The 24,868-nt window shown below is 49.6% G+C and overlaps 1 protein-coding gene across 2 annotated transcripts in view; it reads left to right on the top strand.

Moving 5' to 3' along the window:
• The first annotated feature begins 3,622 nt into the window (after positions 1-3,622).
• The window catches only part of ST3GAL1 (ST3 beta-galactoside alpha-2,3-sialyltransferase 1), a 116,208-nt gene continuing 94,962 nt past the window's right edge, over positions 3,623-24,868 (top strand). For both annotated transcript variants that reach the window (XM_008955450.5, XM_063606917.1), the window contains exon 1: positions 3,623-4,051. The gene's annotated coding sequence lies outside the window, so the exon portion shown is untranslated. The remainder of the gene's footprint in view (positions 4,052-24,868) is intronic.

Here is a 24,868-nt window from a genome sequence, read left to right as displayed (position 1 = left end):
GAGTTGATGTTATGCCAGCTACACCACTAGGTGACAGGAATTTATCAGTGTCATCAGAGGGGACCACTCTCATATACGCATTCCTTTTTTGACCAAAACGTCATTATTCAGTGCACGACTGTACATGTGAAAAGTGTGGCTGTGTTCTGCCAAATAGTTTACTAACTCAAATGCCTGCCAAGATTCTCAGAGTCAGGACCATGTCTCCTACATTCCATCTAATGCATCATCTCCTGGAGGACTGTCCTTCTGCACAGTCATTCATGGGATGAGCTCAGGCTGCCTGGGAAGTCCATCCAGTGTTGGGTTGGTGATTCATGACTCTGTAGATGAGGCCTGTCAGTCAGATTCCTCTCCTGGAAAAACTAAAACACCTGATGGAACCACAGTGGGAAGTGAAGCTGAAAAGATTATTTCCACAATTGCCAGGATGCAGAAAGGCTGAGGCCATAAACATGCAGAAAACTTTAGAACAGACCCCAGGATTTAACAGAGAAAGCCTGTGGGCAGGGAGAGAACAGAGCGGAGAGGGGGTGGGTGGGCAGCGGTGGGGGCCAGGAGGGAGACAGAGACACAGAGATGGGCTCTCTCTCCTTGCAGCTTGTTTTCAGCTTCAGTCTGCACATCTCTACATTAAAACTCTTTTTTCTAAAGAAACTTGAGTGAGTTCCTCACAGTCCCAAGAGCCCTAAGGAAAACACTGTCTAAAACACAAAACACCACGTGCTGTGCCCAGCACCTCTGAACTCATCTCTGACAAGTGGTGCAGCCCTTTTCTTTTCTGCACAATCACCCAAATGGGATCAGAACCCATTAGGATCTTTCCACTCTGCTGTGCCAAGAAAGGGGGGTAGGGAAAGGATGAAATCAATTTCCTTAACCATCATTACTGAGAGCTTTGCTGGTGCTCCAAAAGGTAGGAGGTGGCAGCATGCAGTAAATCAATGTCAGCGCTCCCTGGAGACCCACTGTGAAGACACTCCCAGTAATGACTATGATCCTTGTTCTCTGGCAGGATGTGATGGGACATACACTCAGGGTGACAAAGAGGAATGCATGCACACTTCTGACACACAGCCCCTGGAAAGGGTCCTAAAAGGGGGTGTTAAGAGTGCTGCTTGCATGGAATGTCAAAACTCTGGAAAAAAAGGGAGAGGGAGAGGCTGTCCCTGTTACCTGGGAAGAAACTTAACAGAAAGAAAGTGGGGCTTTCAGAAAAGGCCTTGCCCAGGTTAACCCTTCAGAGATGAACTAAAGATGCATCTGATGTACAACGTTTTATTCAAATAAGGTGGTGATTTATGTGTGTTTCACCAAAATGTCAATTAATAAGGAATTTCCATCTCACTATGGAGTCATCCAGGGGAACTTCCAAGACATGGTCCTGAAGCCTCCCTCCAACCCTGAGAATCTTGGTGGGATTTGAGTTAGCAGAACTGTTTGGCAGAACCCATACAATCTACACTATTCACATATATAGTCATGCATTGGATAACATTTCGGTCAATGATGGATCACATGCATATAAGACAGTGGTCTCACAATATATTAATGTAGCTGAAAAACTCCTGTGCCTAGTGATCAGAACATCAACTCAATGCATTACTCACATGTTTGTGGTGATGCTGGTATAAACAAAACTACTGCACTGCCGGTATTGCACGTGGAATACATACAGCAAGAACTCAGCTAAAACTGAGCTGCTTTTGGTTCTTGGCTGCAAAGTGGAACAGCTGGCTGACCTGGGGCTCCTTACTTGCCAAATCTGATCCTCTTTCCACAGAATCTACTAGGATATAGTAGCATAGTCTTATATGAGTATAGCATTTTCTATTTTTCGAATACGTTCCCATACATTATTTGATCCATACAATAAACAACACTTTTGTTATTTCATCCAAAAACTCTTTATTGGCCCAGACGATATTCCCAGCCAAAGCTAAAAGTCTGGTGCATGTTAGAAGCTCTTCCTTGCTGGAAGACGCTGCTGGTGGAGGGGACAGTAGCCGATGTAAGCAGAACTCTCTGCCCCCCTCCTCCCATGCACACAAGCAATCTGGAGATGCAGTGAACACCTTGACCTGAGTTTCAGAAAGAGAAAAGCCCACAGGATGTGTCCAGGCAGACAAAAGGGCTCACCCCTTCTCTAGAATTCTATCAAAAACCAAGGGCGTCAGGCAAGAGGTCTCAGAGCAGGTCTCGAAGCACCTAAAAGGCTATTCATCTTTTCCTTCCCTTTCTAGTAGTTATTTTTCTCATTCTCTCTCCTCCCCCTTTTAAAAGCTGGTTTTTCTTCTACTTTTCTCATCTCTGAATATTTCTCCTTTTCTCTCCCAAGTCCCTGAAGTCTTCCCCAACACCCTAGCCCCCATCTTCTAGCACAGGTCATCTTCCTGCTGTGGGCAGGAACCTGACACTGGAGAAACCCACCATCTACACAGCTGACTTACTACATGTCAAAGACAGTTCTAAAGGTTCTATGTGTACGAATTCACTAACTCATCACAACAGCTTTATCAGACAGACACTTCTTAGGTCGGTTCTCACAGATGAGGACACCGAGGCACAGAGTCATCTAGGCTGGGAGGTTCAGTCACTAGCCCAAGCTCACACATCCGTTGAGTGGCAGTGCAGGATTTGAACCAAGAAGTCCGGCCATGCGGGCCCTGGCCTGAATCCCTGTACTACAGCAGCCGTCTGATGAAACAAAGGCTGGGGGACTCTCCCCTTCCACTGCAAAAGGTTGATCTCTCTCCAGCTGGAGCAAGGGGCGCTGGAAGGATGCAATGACCCCAAAGCCAAACTGTGCCTCTTTCCTCTAACATTCCTCCGAAAAGTTGCGAAAGAGGTAGTCTCAGTAAGGGGCTAAGAACCGTAAAACCAGATTTACATGACTTGTGTACTGCATTTAGCATCAAAGCGCTGCACTCTGCCTTTCAGCAAAATAAGTCTCCACCGCCCCCGCTTCCCTGAAAAGAGGGAGGGCTGAATGACTGCAAGCCTAATCCGCAAACCCCAAGCTCCAGCCGCAGCCTCCGCATCTGGAAGGAAAAAGCGGCGGCAGGCGAGCCAGGGCAAGGGCTGGGCCAGGGCCGGGGCCGGGACCAGGGCCGGCCGCAGTGCCCGGCTCTGTGGCTCTGAACGCGGTTCTGGCCGCAAGAGTCCTCCAGCCCACGCTCCTCCCTTCCCCCTCCCTAAATCCCACCTCGAGTCCCGCGCCCTTAGAGGAAGTGGGTGGCTCTGCCCGGTCGCCAGCAGGGGATCGGCCCCTTCTCCCCACCGTGCCCCCGACTCGAGTTCTTCTGGGCACTGCCATCCTCTCGGTGCGTGCCCGTCTTCCTGCTGAAACGGACCCCAGTGGCTCCCGGGCCTCCCGGGCGCTCTTCCTTAGCCCCGCCAGCTTGAGGGCCGCGTCCAGAGAGCGGGGAGCTCCTCTCGGGGCGCCGATCAGGTCCCCGCGCCGCAGCCGCCGCCTCCGGCGTCTCCCAGGCTCGGCCTCTGCCGAGCCCGCTGCGGTCCACGTGGCTTGGCAGAGCTAAATTCGGCTTGCAGGAAGCCCGGAGCCAAGGGAAAGCCGAGCCAAGTCGGGGTGGGCGGGGCCGAACGGAGGCGCAGAGTCGGGAGGGGCGGGCACTGGGCGGAGGAAGGGGAGGGCCGCGCGCAGGGGAGGCGGTGGCTGGGCTCTGGCGCGCCCTGGCACCCGGCCCCGGCCGGCCAGGGAAGGCGGCCCCTCCTCGGTCGCCCCGCCTTTCACTCCCGTTACACCCGGGGGAAGGTGTTCCCGAGCCCTCTCCCACCCTCATCCCGCCTCCTCGCTTCCTCGGCTCCAGCCTCCGCCGGCGGAGCCCACTATGCCAGACAGTTTCGACACTTTGCAAAGACAAAGAGCCCTAGACCGGAGGGAGGAGGAGAAGGAAGAAGAGCGGAGAGAGAAGGAAGAGGCGATGTGAGCTGGGAAGGGGGCAAGTGTCCGGGACACCCACACCCCTGTATTCTCCTCCGAACCCCCTCATGCCCAAATCCCGGAAACTCCAGCGTGTCTCCAGCCGTGGTGAGTGCGCGCGCGGAGGCGAACCCTGCTCGGGGTGCCCGGGGGCTGCGTCCGCCTGAGTTGGGGCTCGGGCAGTTTCCTGTGGATTCTCGGAGTGGAAGGTTGATTGTCTGGACCCGGGAACTGAAGGGGTGGGGAGGGGACTAGGAGGGTGTGACAGTGGAGCTGGGACTGAAGACCCCAGGATTCTAGTGGAAGACATTCGAAGGGAGACCCCTTCCTTGGCAGCGGCGACCACCCAGGGCTTTGGGAGAGGAAGAAGGTCGGGGTGGAGGTTCGGGCTTAGGGGTCTTCGGCCGACACTGGAGGAACTGCCTGGAGCTCTGTGGGGAACCTACGCCAAGTCCCGGGCAGCGGTTCCCGAAAGCAGCCCCAGTGACATTGCACCGGGCGCCGGGCTGGGATCTCCTCCGCTGGGGCCGCCCGTGGGAGGAGACCTCGCTGGGTGGTCGGGCTCAGGCGCTCTCGAGCGGATTTGGGGTCACAGGCTGGGACACCGCGGAGGCCGCCAGTGTTCTGGACGAGCGGCCGTGGGACAGTATCAGGATCGAGTCCCCCAATCCGCTGCAAGCAGGCGCAGATCCGGGAGGTGGCTATCGGCCCCGGGGACGCCGTCAGAGCGCGCTGCTCCGGATCTGGGGGTGAAGTTGACACCCGGGACAAGAGAGCTGAACGCGGCGTGGCGGACAGTGGGGGACGCGGGTGGGCCAAGGAGAGCACGGCCGGAGTCGTGTTAGTGGCAACTCGAAACTCTGAATCCGCCCCAACCCCGTGAGGCGTCGCAGCTCCCAAGAAATAATCTGACAAAAGTTAGCAACTTGCCTGTGTCTCTCGTGTGTGTGACCTGCGTGGGGGCAGGGCCACCCCTTCTGGGAGCGCACGGGGACGGACAGCGGTGACCCTGGGGCGAGGCGCTCTGGTGAGGGTACAGTTAGTTTGGAATCGGGACGGTGGCGCAACTTTCCGCTCCTCCTTTCTCTGCGCGAGTGTTTAAGCGTGACCTTGCGGGAGGAAGCGCGGCTGAACTTGAGATGGGGGTTGAGCTTGCGCCCCGGCTTGGCACAGAGACGCCGGAGCGCGCATTAGCCTGGCCTTGCAGCCGGGTCTCCCAGGAAGCGTGTGGGGATCGTCTGGCTCTGCTCGTCGGCTGGAGCCCTGACTCGCTCCTCCCTCCTACGCGAGGGTCCTCGGCGGCCGTACCATGCGCGGGGCTCGGTGGTGCGGGGCTCGGTGGTGTGTTGGGCGAGGGGACACGTGCGCACCCAGAAGCGCGCAAGAGGGTGGGGGTTGGGCAGGTCACTGCGTCTCGTGGGCTGGGCGAGTCCCGCAGAGGGAGTCAGCCGTGACCCTGAGGGCAGTGACTGGCTCGCCGCGTCCCTGCATCAGGCATTCGCCCGGCTTTCTCGTGATTGTTTCCGGGCACCCCTGGCCTCTCCCGACTTCTCCCCCTCGCGGGTCCCCAAGCCCCGCAAGTTTGCGACGAGCTGGTTCTCCAGGGAGACAGCGAGCGCCCACCCCCGCTCTGCGGCTGGGTGTGTGTGGTGAGAGGAAGAGACGGGAGGAGGAGGCGAGGCCGACTCGCCAACGAGGAAAACGGGGTGAGAGGGGAGCCGGGTTTTCCAATAGTCACCAGGGCGCCTGGCACGTCGTAGGTGCTGACGCTGTGTTCATTGACAAGGCCCCAAGGTGGAAGGTGCTGGCAGGGGCCCGGACGCCCCCTTCTTCCCTTCCAGTCTCTAAAATGGAGTTCAAATGTATCGACCAAGCCCTTTAGGCTTCTAGACGTGCCTGGAGCACCTACTACGTGCGGGGCTCTACTCCTGGCCTGTTCGTAGAAGCTGCGGGCGGAGCCTCCTGGTTTTCTTTACCCCGCGCTGCCCAAGCGCCCGGAGGCTTCGAAAAGGCAAGGTGCACTGCCCCCTGCCGGCTGCTGTGGAAACTGCCGCTTGTCTCTGCGGTGGGGAAGGGGCGCCCAGTGCGGGGGTCCCTCAGTGCCTTCCCGCACCTCCCCTTCCTGCCCCAAACATTAGGACCCCTGCCGGCTGTTTTCTGAAATCCCATGGTTGGCTGAAATGACTGACCAGAGTTCACCACTCCGTGCCCCTCAGCCTCTGCCAATATCTGGGTACAGCGTGGGGCCTCTTCTAGTCTCCCGTCTCTCTGTCTCTGTCTCTCTTTGGTCGCCAGACTTAACCTCTCGGCGTCTCAGTTTCTATATCTGCAAAATGAGGCCAATAATACATTCTCCAAACTACGTTCTGCATAATAGCGAGTGGCTATAATATATATAATTAGGTGAATGTGTGTATGTATAGGTAGTTCATACTCTACATGTGTGTATGTGTATACCTTGACTTCACGTCTAGGGAAAAAAGTTCCATCGTACACTTTTTGCTAAATAAAGAATGAATAGAGGGCTCGTTCTCCTCTTGCCTTTTCAAAATCCCACAAACCCTGAAGTTTGCTTTCCCTGCATTTTTCTGGGCCGGCATTTGCTGTTTAGAGTCTGATTGGACAAGGCCAGGGCCTGGGCTTGAGCAGGGCCTTTGTTGCCTACCTCCCTGGCTGGGAGGCCACAGCACCCCACCCAGGGTGAGAGAGAAAAACAGGAAGCGTTGCTAGAAGTGATGGCAGAGGAGGGTTTCTTAGGGAGCGTGGAGTCTGTTCCTCGAAGCTCTGCAGCAGCAGGCGGAAACTGCCTTCTGAGCAGCCTTCTTGCTGATTGTAATCAGGGCTGTACTGCCCCCTTTCCCTGGTGGCGCTCACAGCATTGGCTGTCGCTGATCTGGAAGCCCTTCTTATGGGGATGAAGTCGTCTGTGAGCTTGACAGGAAGGAGTCCTTCTAGGTCCTGGGTCTTTGGGGGTGAGGTAGATCTCTGTCTCCCCTCCCCACCAAGCAGCCCCCGAGCCAGGACACCACTCAAAGGCAGGCAGTTGACATTACCCAAGGAAGGGCCCTCTCCCATGTGTGACTCTGAGGCTTCTGGTCAGGTAACCTTGCTTGAGTCAGTTCCTGTGTAGAAGGTTGCTGACTCAAAGGGTTTATATTTGGGTAGAGCTTTGGCCAGGGATCTAAACATTAACCCTCACTCTAGGCCCCTCCCACACCACCAAAAGCAACCAGGAAAGCAAAAAATAAAATCCACCAGTCATCTTGTAAAAGCTTTCCAGTGAGTTCTGCATGCCTGTGTGCACACACTCCACAGGCCGATGGAAGAGCTGGCCCGGTCACAAAGAATTCTAGAATAAGACTTACATGCAGCTTTGTTCAGTTGTGTAGACTTTGTGGAAACTTCAGCATCCCTGCTGGCACACCTGAGGAGCTGAGAGCTCTCTTCTGCTCTAATTTGGTCACAGGAGCCCAGACCGGGGCCCTGTGAGAGCCTGCATTTGAGTCCCAGTGGCAGCGCTCAGTTACTTTGCAACTTGGCTCCCAAACTATTCCAGGCTCTGGGTCTCAGTTTCACTCTCAAAATAAGAGGCTTGGCTGGGCACAGTGGCTCAGGCCTGTAATCCCAGCACTTTGGGAGGCCGAGGTGGGTGGATCATTTGAGGTCAGGAGTTTGAGACCAGCTGGCCAATGTGGTGAAACCCTGCCTCTACTAAAAATACAAAAATTAGCCAGGCGTAGTGGTGGGCTCCTGTAGTACCCAGCTACTCAGGAGGCTGAGGCAGGAGAATCACTTGGACCCGGGAGGTGGAGATTGCAGTGAGCTGAGGTCGTGCCATGGCACTCCAGTCTGGGCGACAGAGTGAGACTGTCTCAAAAAAAAAAAAAAGAGAGAGAGGCTTTAGAGTTCTGCTGCCTGTCACTGAGGGTCCATTAAAAGCTTCTCTTTGTGAAGACAGCCACCACCTGATTTATGTTTGCTTCAGCCAGCATCATCCTCAAAACCCTCCCGGTATCACAGACAACCCTGGCTTGGGGCAGCTGGACTGTCTACTACCCCATGCCAAGGGCATCTCCCCTCTCAAAGAGTGGCCAGGACCATTCAGAGCCCACACCCGCTTGGCAAAGTCATTTTCTAGCAGTTCTCAACGCTAGATTTTGAAAGCAGTCCCAGAAGTTTCAGACTCTGAGGTCTGAAACCTGACAGAGCCAGGGTGCCATCTGTGGGGACTCCCAAATGGTACATATTGCAGAAGGAACCCCAGTGTTCTCACCAGGGCCTGTTTTGCTTCCCACCCACAAGCTGAACATGACCTTAGAAATCACTTTGGTCAGCCCTTTCACTTTAATGTAAAAATATTGAGGCTCAGAGGGGAAGTCACTGGACTGTAAAATCTGGGGTTTTATTGTTTATTTGGTCTTGTTATTGGTGGTGGTTGGGTTGTTTTGATTTCAGTTGAGCCAACATTTACTGGGAACTTACTACCTTCCAGGAGCACCATGCAAAGTGTGGAGATACAGAGAGGAAAGAATACTCGATCCTTGGTCCTTGCTGTCCCAGAGGTCACAGTGCTGTGGGGAGGGGGACAAGGACATACCCTGTCAGGCTGCGTATATAAATACACAGGTGCTAAGCAAAATGGGAACGGAGAAGGGAAAGGTTCCCTCCACCTTGAGAGACCCACAGAAGGGTGTTCTAGAGATGGATGAGTCAGACTGCAAGAGAGCAAAGGTATCTTCCTGAATACATTCAATATCAAAGCATCATGTGCCCTGTGTGTGCAAAATAATAATAATCATAATAATAAAGTAAAATAAAAGATTGGCTGTAAGCCTGTTCCACGTGGTTCTGAAGAGGTAAGGGAATTGGGAATTTTAGAGGTTCAGTGCTTTGGCCCCGTTTCCCTCCTTAGGTCCTGATCTCTGGTTTGTTTGTGTGAGGAATGGTTGCCTTGCAGCCAGACTGCAAGTTCCTACACCATGAGAGCCTCCAAGCATTGGAATGCCCGTGTATACAACCGAGAGTGGCTGCTTTGCATTTGCCTTTTTAAAAAAATAAAATAAAACTTAGTGCTTTATTTTTAATGCTCATCCATATACTTTATCTCAGATTTTCATAGCTGATTTGGGAGGGTGGCATGGCAGGTGGCAGGTAGGAGAAAGCGCCCAGGTTTTCAGGGGGACGCTACTGTCCAGGCTGGCTGAATGAGCTGGAGCAAGTCCCTGCATTTCCGTGAGCCAGGTTTGAGGTGCATGTGGGTGATCACCTCCTGCAATGCGGGGGATGCAGGGCCCCCAGGAGGATTAAGGGAGAGGATTCTTGGGAGAGTTGTGCATGCGGGAGTCCCAGAGCCTCCCTGATTCCAGTTGCATTAAGTCTGTTTATAAGAGAAAGTGATCACATTCCTCAAGACAGAGCCTACGGGAGACAGAGGAGTTGACTGAAGGCAGGAAGTTTTGGAAAACTCCTGGAAAAGCACTTGAAGTAGGAGGAGGCTGATTTTAAGGTAAAATGGTTTGTGAATGATCCGCCTGGAAGCAGTAAGGCCTAATGACCGTGTTGGGGGAGCATGCTCCTCTCATTCCTATGGGTTGTGTCAAACTTTTGGCTTCTTTGTCCCTAGGGCAGGATACAGCATTACTAGTTAGCCAGAACCCTGGCCTAAGAAGCCACCCAAAGCACTGTTACCAGGAGCAGAGACACACAAGGGAGGTGGGGGGCAGCATAAGATGGTTGGGGTGCCCAGCATCATAAGCCACCTGGAGGGAGCCCTTCCTATGTGGCCTGGCTGGCCAGCAGGGATGGGACTTGTGTCAAAGTTCAAGGCACCTGCAGTGGACGCTATTGTGGTTCCCACCTGGGACAACTGTTAGAGAGGGCTCTGGAGTTGAGGTGTTGTCTACAGAGTCAGGGGAATCCCTGCAGGGAAACCACTGGCCAAGGACACAGAACTCCTGGGCCCTGGCCCTGGCCCATCTGCTCCGGGCTGGGGACCCTGGGCACGTTGTTTAACCTCTTGGACCCTTCGTTTCCTCAACTGGGAGATGGTAGTATACATTCCCACTCCCTCTGTTACAGGAGAGTTAGGAGGACCCCACAAACTGAAGCACAGGAACCTGCCTTATTGATAAGAATTTTAGTAGCATCTACTTTTTATAGTTTAATGTATACCCAGCAGTGCCAAGTATTTTGAACATCTTATCATTCTGGGGTTCAGCAGGAAGCATTGAATGGAGGGTCTGAATAAAGGTGTGCTTCCAGAGATGGTGCCCACGTTCAGAGAAGTCAGCAGGGGATGCTCTAGCACCTGGGCCCATTTACCACCCCCAGAAGAAGTGGCACGGTAGGGGAAGGGCTAGGGGAACCGGGAGAGCATCGCAATAGTTGCCAGAAGCCTCTGGAAGAGAGAGACCACAGGCCCCCTCCTCAACTTGGCAGGAGAGGAGCCAGGCGGATCAACCCTGCAACCTTGCTCTCCTCTGTCCTGCCCTGTGCAACTCTGTGGCACCAAGAGCTGAGCCCACCCAGAAGCCAAAGGCAGGGAGCTCCCTGATGGAGCCCCCCAGGGCAGGACAAGGTGGAGGTGGATTAGGAGCAGGCCTGGCCTGGAGGAGACACACACACACACACACACGCACGCACACACGCACAGGCACACAGGCACACAGAGCTGTCATCTCATTTGAATCTGCAACAGCTGGGGGTGGGGAGGAGTAGTTACAAGATTACCAGTTGGCAGGTAAGATGCCCAGGAACTGGAGGGTAACCCCCTTGCCTAAGGCCACACAGCTGGTGGGAGCCCACATTTTAACCCATTGTGTCTTATCAGCCCTGGTAAAGTAAGAAGATCCATTGTAAGACATTATGAAGACCTTCAAATTGTTATCAGTAGCATCTTAATGAGAAGCAGAATAGTTTAAGTGTTGAGGTTTGCCTGGGTTTCAATCGGAGGTTTATTACTTAGTGATCAATTTACTGACCTTTTCTATGTCTCAGCTTCCTCTTCTGTCATGAAGGCACACTTTGTACAGTTGATGTGAAAACTAAACAAGTTTATTCAGTAAAGGTCTCTCAACAAATGTTAGTTTTGATTCCTGAGAAGGTCAAGATTTAGACAGGGCGGTGTGGGTGTGAGTGGTACTTCAATATGGCCTTTTAACCTACTCAGCATTCAAATAATATGGTTTGAATATTTGTAGGTTAAAAGTTTCTTTCTTCCAGTTATTCTGACGATGTTTGTTTCATTTCTTCTGACTCTGTGTGTGTGTGTGTGTGTGTGTGTGTGTGTATTTTCTCTTTAAAACACATGAAAGTGCCAAAGGAAAGAATGACAAGAAATTTAAAGACCTAAATTGGCTTTATTGTGATTCTAGAATTGAGCAACACTTCGTTCCACAAAACAGAATAAGTTTTCCAGTGAGCTGAGCAGAGGAGGTTGGCTTTATAAACAGGACTGAAGAAACCAGAAGCAACAAAGTGTGTATTCATTACATTTAGAGAGAACACTAGAAAAATAACTGATTAGTTAACATCCGGTTACTTTAGGCTGCCTTTTTTTGTGCTAAGGATTAAAGCCGAGGGAACTTCATGATCATACCAGTTGACAATTTAATCCTGCCTATTTGAGAAATTGACTGTCTCTTGATTTCTCAGGAAGTCAGATGACAACTTAGTTTTGTCGATGGCTGTTGTAAAACCTCGGTTCTTGTCTCCTTAGTTTAAACGAAATTAAACAAGAGACACACAGCAAAGGAGATGCAGCATGGAGCGATTTGTTGCAAAAGAGGCAGGATATTCTGAAAGTGACGTGCAGAATAGACAGTACACTCTGAGACAGGATTCAGGGTGGGCTGCTCGTGAGGATGGGACAGCATTGACTTACTGGGGAGACTCCCTTGATGACAGCCTTACACGGTTATTCATAAGGAGGCAGGAAGAGGCGCTAGCAGTAAGCATGTTCTGAGTGATCTTCGGGTGCACATGTGCAGCAGCTGTACCTGCGTGCTTGTATGTTACATGTCTCATTAACATCTGAAATCTCCACCCAGGAGTGTGTTTTTTACTATTATAATGAGCAAAGGTTCAGTCTGAGGACAGGTAAAATCAAAATGTGCACCGTCTTACGGGGGAAATTCCTTATTGGAGCTAGTTTGGCTTGAATGAACTGGACTACAGTGTGAATGCTGGCGCTTATCGTGTTGACCCTGTGGTCGCCATGCCACGGTTGCCACATCTCGAGGACATGGTTCCCTTTTTGACTACCTATCCCGCCTCAGTTTGGGTTTGGGGACCTGGAACTTTAGCGTGGGTAACTCCATTTTGATTTTCAGCCGGCCCTGTTGGGGCCTAGTGCGGAAACTTAGTCCAAAACAATGGCCTTCTATAATTTTTATTAAACAAATCCTATGTAATCATGTATGATTCTAAAGCCCTTAACGGAGTATAAAATATGACTTAAAAATTACTTGCAATAATTCAGAAAAGTTGAGAAGAAAAGAACATTAGCTCCAAATTATTTGGCAGAATTTAAAAGAGGGTTACAAGTGACTTTTGGAAAGTACACATTGGGGTGTGCAAATAAAGTACTTTCTCTGAATTTCATTAGCTACATTAAAAAAAGAAAAGATCAAATGCAATAGATAGCACTGTAATAGATTTTGCTACATTAAAAAAAAATCCATTTGAATCCACAGTGAACTAAAACGCCAGAGTGGCTAAAAAGTCCCTTCATGCATATTTACTTAGCAGAGAGCTCTTGAGAAAGACCCAACCAATAAACCCCAACCAAAGCAAATCCAGCTACTTCTCTAGCTGAGAGGGTGGAATGACTCCAAAATATTGTTTCAAGCTCAAAAAGCCTAAAACAACTCCACATAAAAAAACAAAAATCTATCTAATTGGACATTTACCTTTTTGGAAATAAAAGGCCCAGTGGACAAAAAAAAAGAAAGAAAGAAAGAAAGAAAAAAACCCTTTTCTTAGATCCTTAGAAGACTCGACTAGAGCCCAAAATAAATCCCCTGAATTGGCCAAGTATTAAAGGACTCTATTCTCCTTCCCTGCCTTTAGTGTGCTGGAGCCCTAACAAGGGCAAAGAACTGCCAGTGGTCAAGAGCTCAAACACCCAGAACAACCCAGCGACATTCACAGACACCAGCAACTACAGCCCTGACCCGAGTTGGCCCTCAGTTCAGCTCTTCTGAGGGTCCTCCTGATTTTGCAGATAAAGATGTGGATTCAGGCCAGGCCCTGTGGCTCATACCTGTAATCCCAGCACTTTGGGAGGCCAAGGTGGCCAGATCACGAGGTCAAGAGATTGAGACCATCCTGGCCAACATGGCGAAACCCCGTCTCTACTAAAAATACAAAAATTAGCTGGGCATGGTGGTGTGTGCCTGTAGTCCCAGCCACTCGGGAGGCTGAGGTAGGAGAATCACTCGAACCCGGGAGGCGGAGGTTGCAGTGAGCTGAGATCCTGCCACTGCACTCCAGCCTGGTGACAGAATGAGACTCTGTCTCAAAAAAAAAAAAAAAAAAAAAAAAAGATGTGGATTCACAGGGGAGAAGTGACTTACTGGCCAAGGTCACATGGGCCCCTGCCTCCAGATCTTCTGTGTGTCTGAAATTATCATTTCTACTTGGTAGGTCTCTCTTTTTTTTTATTTGTATTTTTGGAGACAGGGTCTTGCTCTGTTGCCTGGGCTGGAGTGCAGTATATGATCTTGGCTCACTGCAACTTCCGCCTGCTGAGCTCCCACCTCAGCCTCCTGAGTAGCTGGGACTACAGGTATACGCCACTGTGGATCACTCTTGGTGAAGGAATAAGCCCAGACCTTCACCAACCTTGCAGTTCTATCACAGTCGTCCTTAGTTTATGCCTTTAGAGTCCCCGTCAATCACCCTTCCCACTCTGAACTGTAGAGAGGTACACAGCACAGTGAGTTGACTTGATCAACATCTGGTCGAGTGTCTGGGAAATGGCAGATCTAGGCCTTGAGCCCTGGTAGAGCTACCTCGCTTCATTCCCAGCACCCCAGTACCTTACTGCCTCCACCTCACCCCCGTGCTCCCTCCTTGGCTGAGCGTGAGAACAGTGGCAAAAACAACAACATAAATCTAAGTCTCTACATCCTCATTAGATCCTAGAGTCAGCTGATGGTGCCCAAATTATCATCACAACAATATAACGTAACACATAACATAACACAACCACCACGACCACCATTTACAGTTCATGTGAAATAGGAGTGAACCGGAACCACAAGCTGACTTGGCCAAGAACCAGCTTTAGCATTAGGATGTCAGAGAGCTCAGCTGCCACCTGTGAGACGGAGGGGAGGCAGTGGAGGGTTCTGATGGTGAGACCCAGGTATGTGTGTCTCAGTGGAACCTCCAGAAAGCTCAAGGAATTCACGGCACTCAGAGACATGTAGTTGGGTGGTTTGCCCATTGTTTAGTTATTGTGCATGTAAATCCTTTTCTTGCAGAGGTGGAAATCAGCTTCTAAGGAGATGGAGTCAAAGTCAAGCAACAGAGGCCAGAGGGGAGGAAAATCTTGCAGACGGTTTGGGAACAGGGGATCTTGCTTTTAATTTTTTGGGGCAAACTGATTAACTGGCAGCAAGCAAAAAAAAAAAAAAAAAAAAAAAAGATGGCTCTGGGCAAACCTTGAGTAAGGCTTCACAGAAAATAATTTCAGTTGATTGCATTTTCTAGAAAACTTTAAGAGTTTAACTGTGCACTCTACGTGACAGGCTGTCTGGGTGCTGTCTGCCCTCCACCTGGGCTGGGCTGCATTGCCTACTTCCCCTCATTAGAGTTTCTCATTCGTTTACTATGGGAGCCTAGTCTTTACAGTGACTCTCTGTAAAGTGTATGTTTCCACTTTTTTCTTAATCCCATTTTATAGATGTGGAAACCAAGGTTCAGAGAGGTTAAGTCACTTAACTGAGGTCACTTAGCTAGAAAGTGGCAGAACCAGGATTTATAAGTGCACCATTTCTGTCCGAAGCCTGAGACCTCAGGCCCCATGCAATGTAATTCCCCAGTCATCCTATATCCCTGGCTCAGTGGGGACTCTGGAAGGGAAGGGCAGCTTCTCTAAGGTTCAGATAGGAAACTAGTCACACCAGGTGCCTGGCCCCCAGCCCAGCCCACGAGACGTGCTGTGACCACCTGGGCCCTCTGGTGACCATGAACCCATGCTCTGTAACATCCTTTTGGGCAGGAGTTCCTGACTTTTCTCCACCTGGTGCTTTCCAGGTCTCACACCAGCAGCTTCATTCTCCCAAAGCCTGGGGCTCTGAGTCTTCTCCCCGATTCACCATCACTGGGTGAGTCCGTGGGTTTATTTAGCCTGTTACATTCTGGCTTTATTTTCTTCTAAGCTGCTAAATTCATCATAATTTATTACACAGCAATAGATAATACACATGAAATGCAAATACTTTTTCTGTTATAAGTTGTCATGCTGATGGAAGTGATGGTATTTCAGTGTGTGTCTTTTTTTTAATAAAACTGACATATGTACATAGTAATTGTACATATTTATGGGGTACATAGTGAGTTTCCATACATGCAATGTAGAGTGATCAAATCAGGGTAATTTGCATATCTGTCACCTCAAACATTCATCATTTGTGTTGGGAACATTCAAAATCCTCTCTTCTAGCTATTTGAAAATATATTATAAATCCTTGTTTACTATAGCCACCCTGCAGTGCCACAGAACACTAGAACCTATTCCTCCTATCTGTAATTTTGTTTCCTTTAACTGCTCCACATCCGTCCCTGCATGTCTGCTTGCAAGAAGTCATCTTTGTGGCTTGTTGGTATAAATGGAATTGGAAGAGCCCCAAGGTGCCTGGGGATTGAGGGAGGCAGTGAGCCACTTTGAGCCTGCCGGGGGGTTTGGACAAAGGACTGAGCAGGAAGGCTGAGTGCAAAGTTTGCAATCAGGCGTGTAAACTTAGCCAGCTCCCTAGCTAGATGGGAGCCTCTTGGAGGCAACCTGCTTCACGTAAAAGGAATCGTCAGCGTCGCTGTTGCAACCTTGGAAAATTCCCTTTTAATAACATCTTCACAATGGAGAGAAAGGTTTGTTGTTGTTCTTCTTACTTGAAAACACTGTTAATCCTACCACCTGGTGGAGAGTTTGATGAATAAAGACCGTTGCTCAGGAAACATGTTAGCTGCCACAAATAGGAATGTCTTTGTGAGGTGTATTACTGGTTGTTTCTAAAACATAATCTTATGTTTTAAAATTCAGTCTTTTGGCAAAAAAAGGAAATTAAAATGAAAGGGAGCGATTAGGCAGACAGTACCATCGTTCTTTCTTTCACCACCTGATAGAAGCTTCAAATGGAAAACACACCTTTCAGAATGGGTTGAAGAACTGGTTCCAACCTAAGGTCTGCTGCTATTTTCTGTTTCTCCCTGCGACCTGGAACAAACTGAGCTCAGCAAACATGATCCTTGGACCACAGTAAGTCCTCACTTAATGACATCGATAGGTTCTTGGAAATTGTGAGTTTAAGGGAAACGACATAAAAAACTGATTTCACCATAGGGTAACTGATACAACAAGAGTTAAGTTTCTCTGGTGTATTTGTGTTCATAAAAACATCACCAAACTTCTAAATGAAGGCCCCAAACAGCGTCGCAGGTGGCCACAGCCTGTCCCAGTGGCTTAGGACGTGCACACATGCACGCACACACACACACACACAACCACACTCTATCGCCCTGGGACCACATAAACACATCAGTTCACCTGACATGCACAGCTTTTTGGGGTGTGGGAAACTGGAGTGCCTGGAGAAGACCCACGAGGACATGAGGAAAACTTGCAAACTCCACACACACAGTGGTCCCGGCTGGGAATCCATATTCTTCTCGTCAATGTTATAATGAAACGATGTTGAATGAAACAGCATTATTGGAAGACCTGCGGCATAGGATTTTATACATTAAACTGATATTTATGCAATGTCAGAAATCCAAACAAGGAGAAAAAAATATACTGGCTGTGGAGACAGTTTTGAATATCAGAATACTTCTGCATTGTCAGGAACCTGCCCCGGATGGAGTAAAGGAGGTTTTCTCTTTTTCTCTGAGCCATGGTGTCATAAACTTTAGTCACCATTACTTGCGGGAGGACGGGGGCATGGTATGTTGGTTGAATAATTAGTCACAGAGGTTGCACACTTAAATAGTGTCAAAGAATTATAAAATCTTAGCATTTGCAAAGAGCCTTTGCAGTAACCTTGTTCAATCTTCTTCTATCTACTGAGTCATTCATTGATTCCTTGATTTACTCAAAAGGATTAGCTCTGCCACTGCCTAACTGCGTGTCCTTCAGCAAGTTGCTGAACCTCTCTGCACTTCCCTTTCCTCATCCATAAAATCTGGATAACAATAGTACCTACCTCCCAGGAGGTAATAAATAAGCATTCAATGAGTTAACACTTGGACTGTGCTCAGAAGAGTCCTTGTTAAAGATATGCTGTGGCAACACATCATCATCAATTACATTCTTGTTCCGCCTCCTTGAGCTGCATTTTTCACTACCTGTGGTAGGGAACTCTGTGCCCCACACAGTGGTGTTTTGACCTCTGGGCAGCTTTGCGGTTTAGAAGGCTCTTTCTCATTCAAAGCTTCCAACCAGAGAGAGCTTCCTGGAGCAGATGGCAGAATGGTGCTCTTAGGAGCTATCTGAATTTAAGGATGGGAAAGTTGTCTGGGCTATGAAGCTAGGGTATCATCACTGGACATTAGAGGCATAAGAGACATACCTAAGATTTTAGCCATGAGGGGGACCTCAAGACACTGGCCTCTTTTTTTTTTTTTTGAGATGGAGTCTCACTCTGTTGCCCAGGCTGGAGTGCAGTGGCACGATCTCAGCTCACTGCAACCTCCGCCTCCCAGATTCAAGCAATTCTCCTGCCTCAGCCTCCTGAGCTCACTGCAACCTCCACCTTCTGGATTCAAGCAATTCTTCCACCTCAGCCTCCTAAGTAGCTGGGATTACAGGCACGCGCCACCACACCTGGCTAATCTTTGTATTTAGTAGAGACGGTTTCACCATGTTGGTCAGGCTAGTCTCAAACTCTAGACCTCATGATCTGCCTGCCTCGACCTCCCAAAGTGCTGGGATTACAGGTGTGAGTCAGACCACGGCCTCTTTATTTTACAGCCGAGAAGACAGCACAGACGGGGCCTGGCTGGTGCGACAGCTCAACCCATCATCAGGCAGAACCTGGATAGGAGGCCAGCCCATGGGGTGATACTGCCAAGGCCTGCATTACCACTCAGTTATCCTCTCATCTTGGGCTGCTCAGGGTGCCCTAGAGAACATGCCTTCTGTGCCCTCCTGCACTAGAGCAGGCAGGAAGAGCAGCCTGGACCATGGGTACCAGGTATCCTATGAGGACCCCATTGTGCCACGCCTTGGTTGACTGGATGATTTCCACTGTGTTTACACTGCACAGTCTCCTCACTTCCTTTAGACCTCCCTGTGAGCAAGCTTGTATTGTCTTTTGTGAATTCTGGCATCTGCCTCCCCTCTTTTTCTTCCTGAGGTTCTGCCCAGGAAATACCACATACTGGTCATTCTAGGCCCATTCACTGTCTAATCAGGCTTTGAGCTTGCTAGTGCTATGAGTGTTTTACAGCTGAGAAGGCAGGCTCGCTGAAGTTGGCCATTGCCTGAAGGTCTCCCAGGTTGGGAGGGTCAGGTTGGGGGGTGGTCACATACCCCTTTCCACCATGTCACAATGTTTCCTTCTAACACATGCATGCACATCATAAAAGGCTCGAGACCCAGTATATCTGGTCTCCCTGCCTGCATTAATAGCACCGCTGCCAACCTCCCTCCCACTTCCCTCCACTTAGTTTTATCATCTAAGAGGCCAAAAGAACAAAATGTCCCCCCTCCACCACACCATATTTCAAAGGGCTATAAATAGGACTGTTAGTGGTGGCACTCTGGGTCACATTTGCCAGGGACAGACTTTATATGATGTCAGCCGTGTCCCTGGGTCCAGGGTTTCCATGGCTAATAGTTTTCTTTCTCCCTTCTCTTCCTTCCCATTTTCATTCCTTCTTTTTCTCCCTCCCTTTCTTCTTTCGTTTCTTCATCCTAAAAATCTTGTTCGAAAGTACATAGTTATGCAGCCTTCATTAGCTGAGGTTGCTTAGAAGACAAACAGGTCCATGTTTCACAATTCCTCCCGGATCTGAGAAAGGAACGCGACTCTGAGCAGACAGAACAATATATGCTGGGCCCAGAGGACAGCTGTACAGCCTGCCAGCATCTCACTCCTCTGAAAGCAAATTCAGTCCATCCAAGAGCAAGGCCAAGGGGTTGTCTCCTGTCCAGGAGGCCAAGGCCAGGGGGAGAAGACAGGCTCTGGAGTCACCAGGCCTGCTGTTGATCAGTGGTGAGATCTGGGGCAAGTGACTTCCACGTCCGAACTTAGTGTTACCCCTTGTGCTCTGGGGGTGACACCAACTCATCTTCCTGGGTGAGAGTGGAGATTCAAAAAGAAAAAACAGGCTGGGCACGGTGGCTCATGCCTGCAATCCTAGCACTTTGGGAGGCTGAGATGGGTGGATTGCCTGAGCTCAGGAGTTCGAGATCAGCCTGGGCAACATGGTGAAACCCCATCTCTACTAAAATACAAAAAAAATCAGCCAGGCGTGGTGGCAGGTGCCTGTAATCCCAGCTACGTGGGAGGCTGAGGCACGAGAATTGCTTGAACTTGGGAGGCGGAGGTTGCAGTGAGCCGAGACCGTGCCACTCCACTCCAGCCTGGGCACCAAAGTGAAATTCTGTCTCAAAACAAAACAAAGCAAAACAAAACAAACAAACAACAACAACAACAACAAAAAACAGAGGTAGGTTGGGAACAGACCCAGAGAAGAGATGGCCTTCAAGCTGGGACTGGAAAGATGGTGAGCCGTTCCAACAGCAGCAGTGAGGGTGGAGAGGGCACCCCATGGAGGAATCCACTGCCCAAGCCAGGCACCTGCCGACTCCTGTGATTGGAGGGAAGAGGTGGAAAAAAAGGAAACAGGGAGGTCCCAATCAGGTGGGTCCTAAATGGCTTGATCCTTTCAGTAATGAGGTGCAAGCAAGGTTTCTCTTCCTTCCTGCAGAACAGGATTTCATCAGACTCCCCCTCCTTTCTTTTTTTTTTTAGGAAAACCATGTGGCCCAGGTTCACAGTGGATGGGAGGGCAGGACGAATGTCCCATCAATGGTGCGGGTGGGAGTCACTGTGAGCCACATTTGGAGTGTTTGCTCCAATGTGAGAATTGGTGACTTTATCTCTGGGGTTTGAGAACAGATTGCACTACGGTGCTGAGAAACGACACATGGAAAGTGACTTGGAGATTACGAGCCTGGTGACTGAGAGGACTGGGGAGCCAGGGATGACAACGGTGGGGGGAGCAACAGAAATCCACACCAGGGAAGCGTGCTGTTCCTCCCATTACAGACCCATTGGATCTGAGATGAGGAAGATGAACTAAAGCCCGGCCAGGCTGAGACGGGTGACGAAAAAGCAAAGGCAGAGGAGTGAAGCTCAGTTCAATTCTGGAAAGGCTGAGCAGTCCCCTGCGGGGGTGGCCTGCTTCCTCCCCAGGCCGCACAGACACCAGCCAGGAAATCCCTTCCCATTCCCTTGTCTTCCCAGCCCTCAGAGTGAAGTAGAAAAACCCAAGTAGGCTGGGCGCGGTGACTCACACCTGTAATTCCAGCACTTTGGGAGGCCGTGGCTGGCGGATCACGAGGTCAGGAGCTCCAGACCATCCTGGCCAACATGGTGAAACCCTACCTCTACTAAAAATACAAAAATATTAGCTGAGTGTGGTGATGTGTGCCTGTAATTCCAGGTGCTCAGGAGGCTGAGGCACGAGAATCGCTTGAATCCAGGAGGCGGAGGTTGCAGTGAGCCGAGATCACGCCACTGCACTCCACCCTGGCGACAGAGCAAGACTCCGACTCAAAAAAAAAAAAAAAAAAGAAAGAAAAGAAAGAAAAGAAATAAAGAAATAAAAAAACCCCAAGTAGATGGCTGGACCAGCACTTAGGAGGAAAGCAGGTGTTCAGTTAAAGTTTCTCCAATCTGAATCAGACTGGCAGTAGCAGATGTGAAGAGGAGGAGGTGGTGGCCCAGGAGAAGGTACCCTTGCTCACTCATGCTGACCTGGTCATGGGCAGTCAGCGCAATCCTAGCCTTCTTGACATCCTTAGTCCTTTCAGAAAGGGCCCATCTCCTTTGATTCATAGTTCTCACTCTCCAGCCTTCAGCCCCTCATCTGCCTACACCCCTACATCCCACTGTCGAGTGTAGGATTTTGGAACACCATTGTCAGAGGGTCAGTGGAATGGATCCACCCCCACCGCTGCAGTGTAAACATGGCTCATTCATGTCATTCGTTGCAAGGGAGCATAGGGTTGGGGCAGCCGGAGAGCAGCAGATGGTCATGTGCATTCAGGTGTCTTCCAGAGTAGCCTGGTGACTTTGGGCAGGTGATTGCAGACTCTGAAAAATGGGTCTAGAATTTGACTCATGCTCATTGTTGTGAAATTAAATTTTGGAAAAGTGCCTGGTACGTAGTAGGAGCTCAACAATGAGGAGCGGTCCTATTCCCTAAAGACAGAAATCCTCCACCTTTGATGAGAATCAGAAGCCGCTATACAGCCCTGATTGGGTGGATCTTGTCGAAGGGTCCCAGTTCCAGGGGCTCAGTGCATGGAGTCTGCAGAAGCAATAAGGCCCCGGACACCTCCCTGTACTCTTCTCCCTTGTGTCTCTTCCTCCTGGCCCCCTTAGCACCCTACTCACTGGATCCTTCTGGACCCTCACTGTGAGGCCTCTTAGATTTCCGCAACCTATGTTGCAAACTTTGTTCTAGGAACCTGGTATCCAGGCTGTTGGCCATCTCTAATTTAGTCCTAAGATAGATTCCCAAAGGTGGCACAGGTTGCCTGTGGACCTTTTCACTGCATGATCCTAATCACAGCTGATGTTTTCTGGTGCTCTATGCTTTACTAAGTGCCCTCAAATGATGATAACAGAAAGATACTCGCTACCACTTCTCAACAAGCATACCAGGCAGTGTTCTGAGCTCCTGTGTACATTTTCTAATTCATTCTCATAACCCTACGAGGTCAGGGACTTTTATTATCCCCATCACCAAAAGAGGAGACACAGGTACTGAGTGATGAGATAACTTGTCCAAGACCCTGGTCAGTTGATGGCATAGCCATTGGCCAAGCCATTATTGTGTTTGTCCCTTTTGAACAGCAGGTAAAGTGAGGCTTTTCCTCATCTGTCTTCTTCATGACCATCATCATCAGCATTTCCACATTACAGATGAGGAAACTGAGGCTTCCAGAGGCACACGGGCAAGGCTGGTGAAACAGGAGCTGGGATCTAGGGGTTTGGATGCTGGGGTACAGGAACTCATCCTGGGGTTGAAGGTGGAGAGAGCTGGAAGTTGATTGTCTCAGTTCTGCTTACGTTCTGGCCACAATGAATCTGCTTATTGCCCATGTGGTACTAAGAGCTGTTAACAGCAAAGCAGAGTGGAGCAGGGAGGGCTTTTTATGCAAACAGTGGGGTGCACAGGGGGTTGGATAGTGTGTGCTTCAAGGTCATGTCAGCCCTGGCGCCGTCTCTGCATTCGAACTCAATATCCCTTTGAGCACAAAGGGATATTGTGTTCAAGACAGACCTGACTTTGAGTCTCATCTCTGCCAATTTCTAGCTGTGTGGCCCTGGGCAAATTATACTCTTTCAGAATCTTAATTTCCACATCTGTGAAATGGGGGTAAAACTACCAGCCCCAGAGGACTGCTGTGAAGCTGGAATGAAATCATGCACATGAGATGCTTTGCGTGCTGTTGGCCTCATTGTCTGTACTTAACCTATGGTTGCTATTGTTGATGATAATAGCTCTTCCAGCAAAGCAGCCAGACCTCAGTGGTTAGCCTTCAAATTCAGAAAGGCCCTTCATTATGGGGGATCCCATGTGTTGAGCCCATTTCAGAGAGAGAGGTTATAAGTGAGAACAGCTTTCCTAGTCTAACAGGTGCATGTGCTTCCTGCCCAAAGTTCTTCTCACTTTTACTTTCAGATCAGCCAAGTTGGCCTCTGGAGTCTCTGGGTCTCCACAGAGGGAGATGCCACCGCACCCAAAGGGGACCCACTCTCTGAGCTTCCCTGCTCAGTTTGCTCAAACGCTGGCATGAACCATGTCATTCCTGGTTCACACACCCAGAATTTCTGCCCATAAACCTGGTTCTCGACATGCAGCCCAGCCAACGGCTCTGCTGAGGGCCTTCCAGCACTCACACCAGATGTTTCTAGGTCCTCTCACCATTCCTCACTCAGCTTCTGTGTCTGCTCTTGCACTTTCCTACTTCCGGGGCAACTTGTCCCATTTGCGAACTGATCTGGCTAGACTGTCTCAGTCTTGATCTCCTTCTCCGTCAGTGTCAAGTCCCGGATGGGAATCTAGATTAAGAAACCACCTACTTGCACATTCATGAGCCTGCCCTGGACACAGAGTGGTGTGGTTCCTTGCTGATGGACCTGTGTTCTCTCTCCCCCTGCAGTGGGCTTTTCTAGGGCAGAGCTCAAAAGTGTACTGTCGTCCCCAGCAGGGCAGAACACAGTGCTTGGCTCAGCACAGTCCAAGGCTCAGTAAATACTGATGGCAAGTAAACTGTGTTAGTCCCAGACTTTACAATAGAGTAGAGTTAGGAATTAGTTAATCATTCAGGCGCCAGCCTTTATCAGTCATATGACCTTGAGCAAATTACTTAATCTCCTCAAGCCTCCATTTACTCACCTTCAAAATGATGAAAATCATAGTACACACATCCAAGGACCATTGTGAAGATTAACTGAGCTTTTAAGTATAAAGGGCTTAGTTTAGCAAGTGCCTGTAAGTACTTAAAAAATGTTATCTGTTATGCTAGTTTAAATGTTATCTGTTATTGCTACCACCAATATCAAAGTGATTTCATGTTGTTTTGTATTCACTTACTTCTTAGCAGAGCCCTGCAAAGTAGTTGAAGCAGAGACAGTTCCATTTTACCAATGAATACAGTAAAACTCAGAGAAAGGCTGGCTTGCTTGATCTTTCTTTCTTTCTTTCTTTCTTTCTTTCTTTCTTTCTTTCTTTCTTTCTTTTTCTCTTTCTTTCTTTCTTTTTCTCTTTCTTTCTTTCTTTCTCTTTCTTTCTTTCTGTCTCTTTCTTTCTCTCTCTTTCTTTCTCTCTCTCTCTCTTTCTTTTCCTCACTCTGTTGCCAGGCTGGAGTGCAGTGGTGTGATCTCAGCTCACTGCAACCTCTGCCTCCTGGGTTCAAGCGATTCTCCTGCCTCAGCCTCCTGAGTAGCTGGGACTACAGGTGCACACCATCACACCTAGCTAATTTTTGTATTTTTAGTAGAGACGGGGTTTCACCATGTTGGCCAGGATAATCTTGATCTCTTGACCTCGTGATCCACCTGCCTCGGTCTCCCAAAGTGTTGGGATTACAGATGTGAGTCACTGAAAGGCTGTTTTTCTAATATCACACAGCTTGACTTGACCCGTGTCCCCTAGGGGCACACCTAGAAGCAGGCCACACTTTTTGGATGGAACATGTCATGCCCACAGGCCTCAGAAAAGATCCCTATAATTTAAAAATGCAGCAATAGTATTCAGCCAGACCCAGTGGTAACAGTTATCCAGATGATTGTTTGCATGGAGAGGAAAAGCTATGATTTATTAAGCAAACTTGCCCTGCTCCTCCAGGAGTGGTATCCAGCTTTACTTCTAGTTTGCTGCTGTACTTCAAGAAGACACAAAATTGGAGAATACACTCTCTTATGAGAGTTATTGTATTATATTGTACAGTAGAAAGGA

Source organism: Pan paniscus, chromosome 7 (genome assembly GCF_029289425.2).
Source record: "Pan paniscus chromosome 7, NHGRI_mPanPan1-v2.0_pri, whole genome shotgun sequence".
NCBI classification, from domain to species: domain Eukaryota; kingdom Metazoa; phylum Chordata; class Mammalia; order Primates; family Hominidae; genus Pan; species Pan paniscus.
Note: the sequence above shows the minus strand (reverse complement) of the source record. Positions and strands in the feature narration are given on the sequence as shown.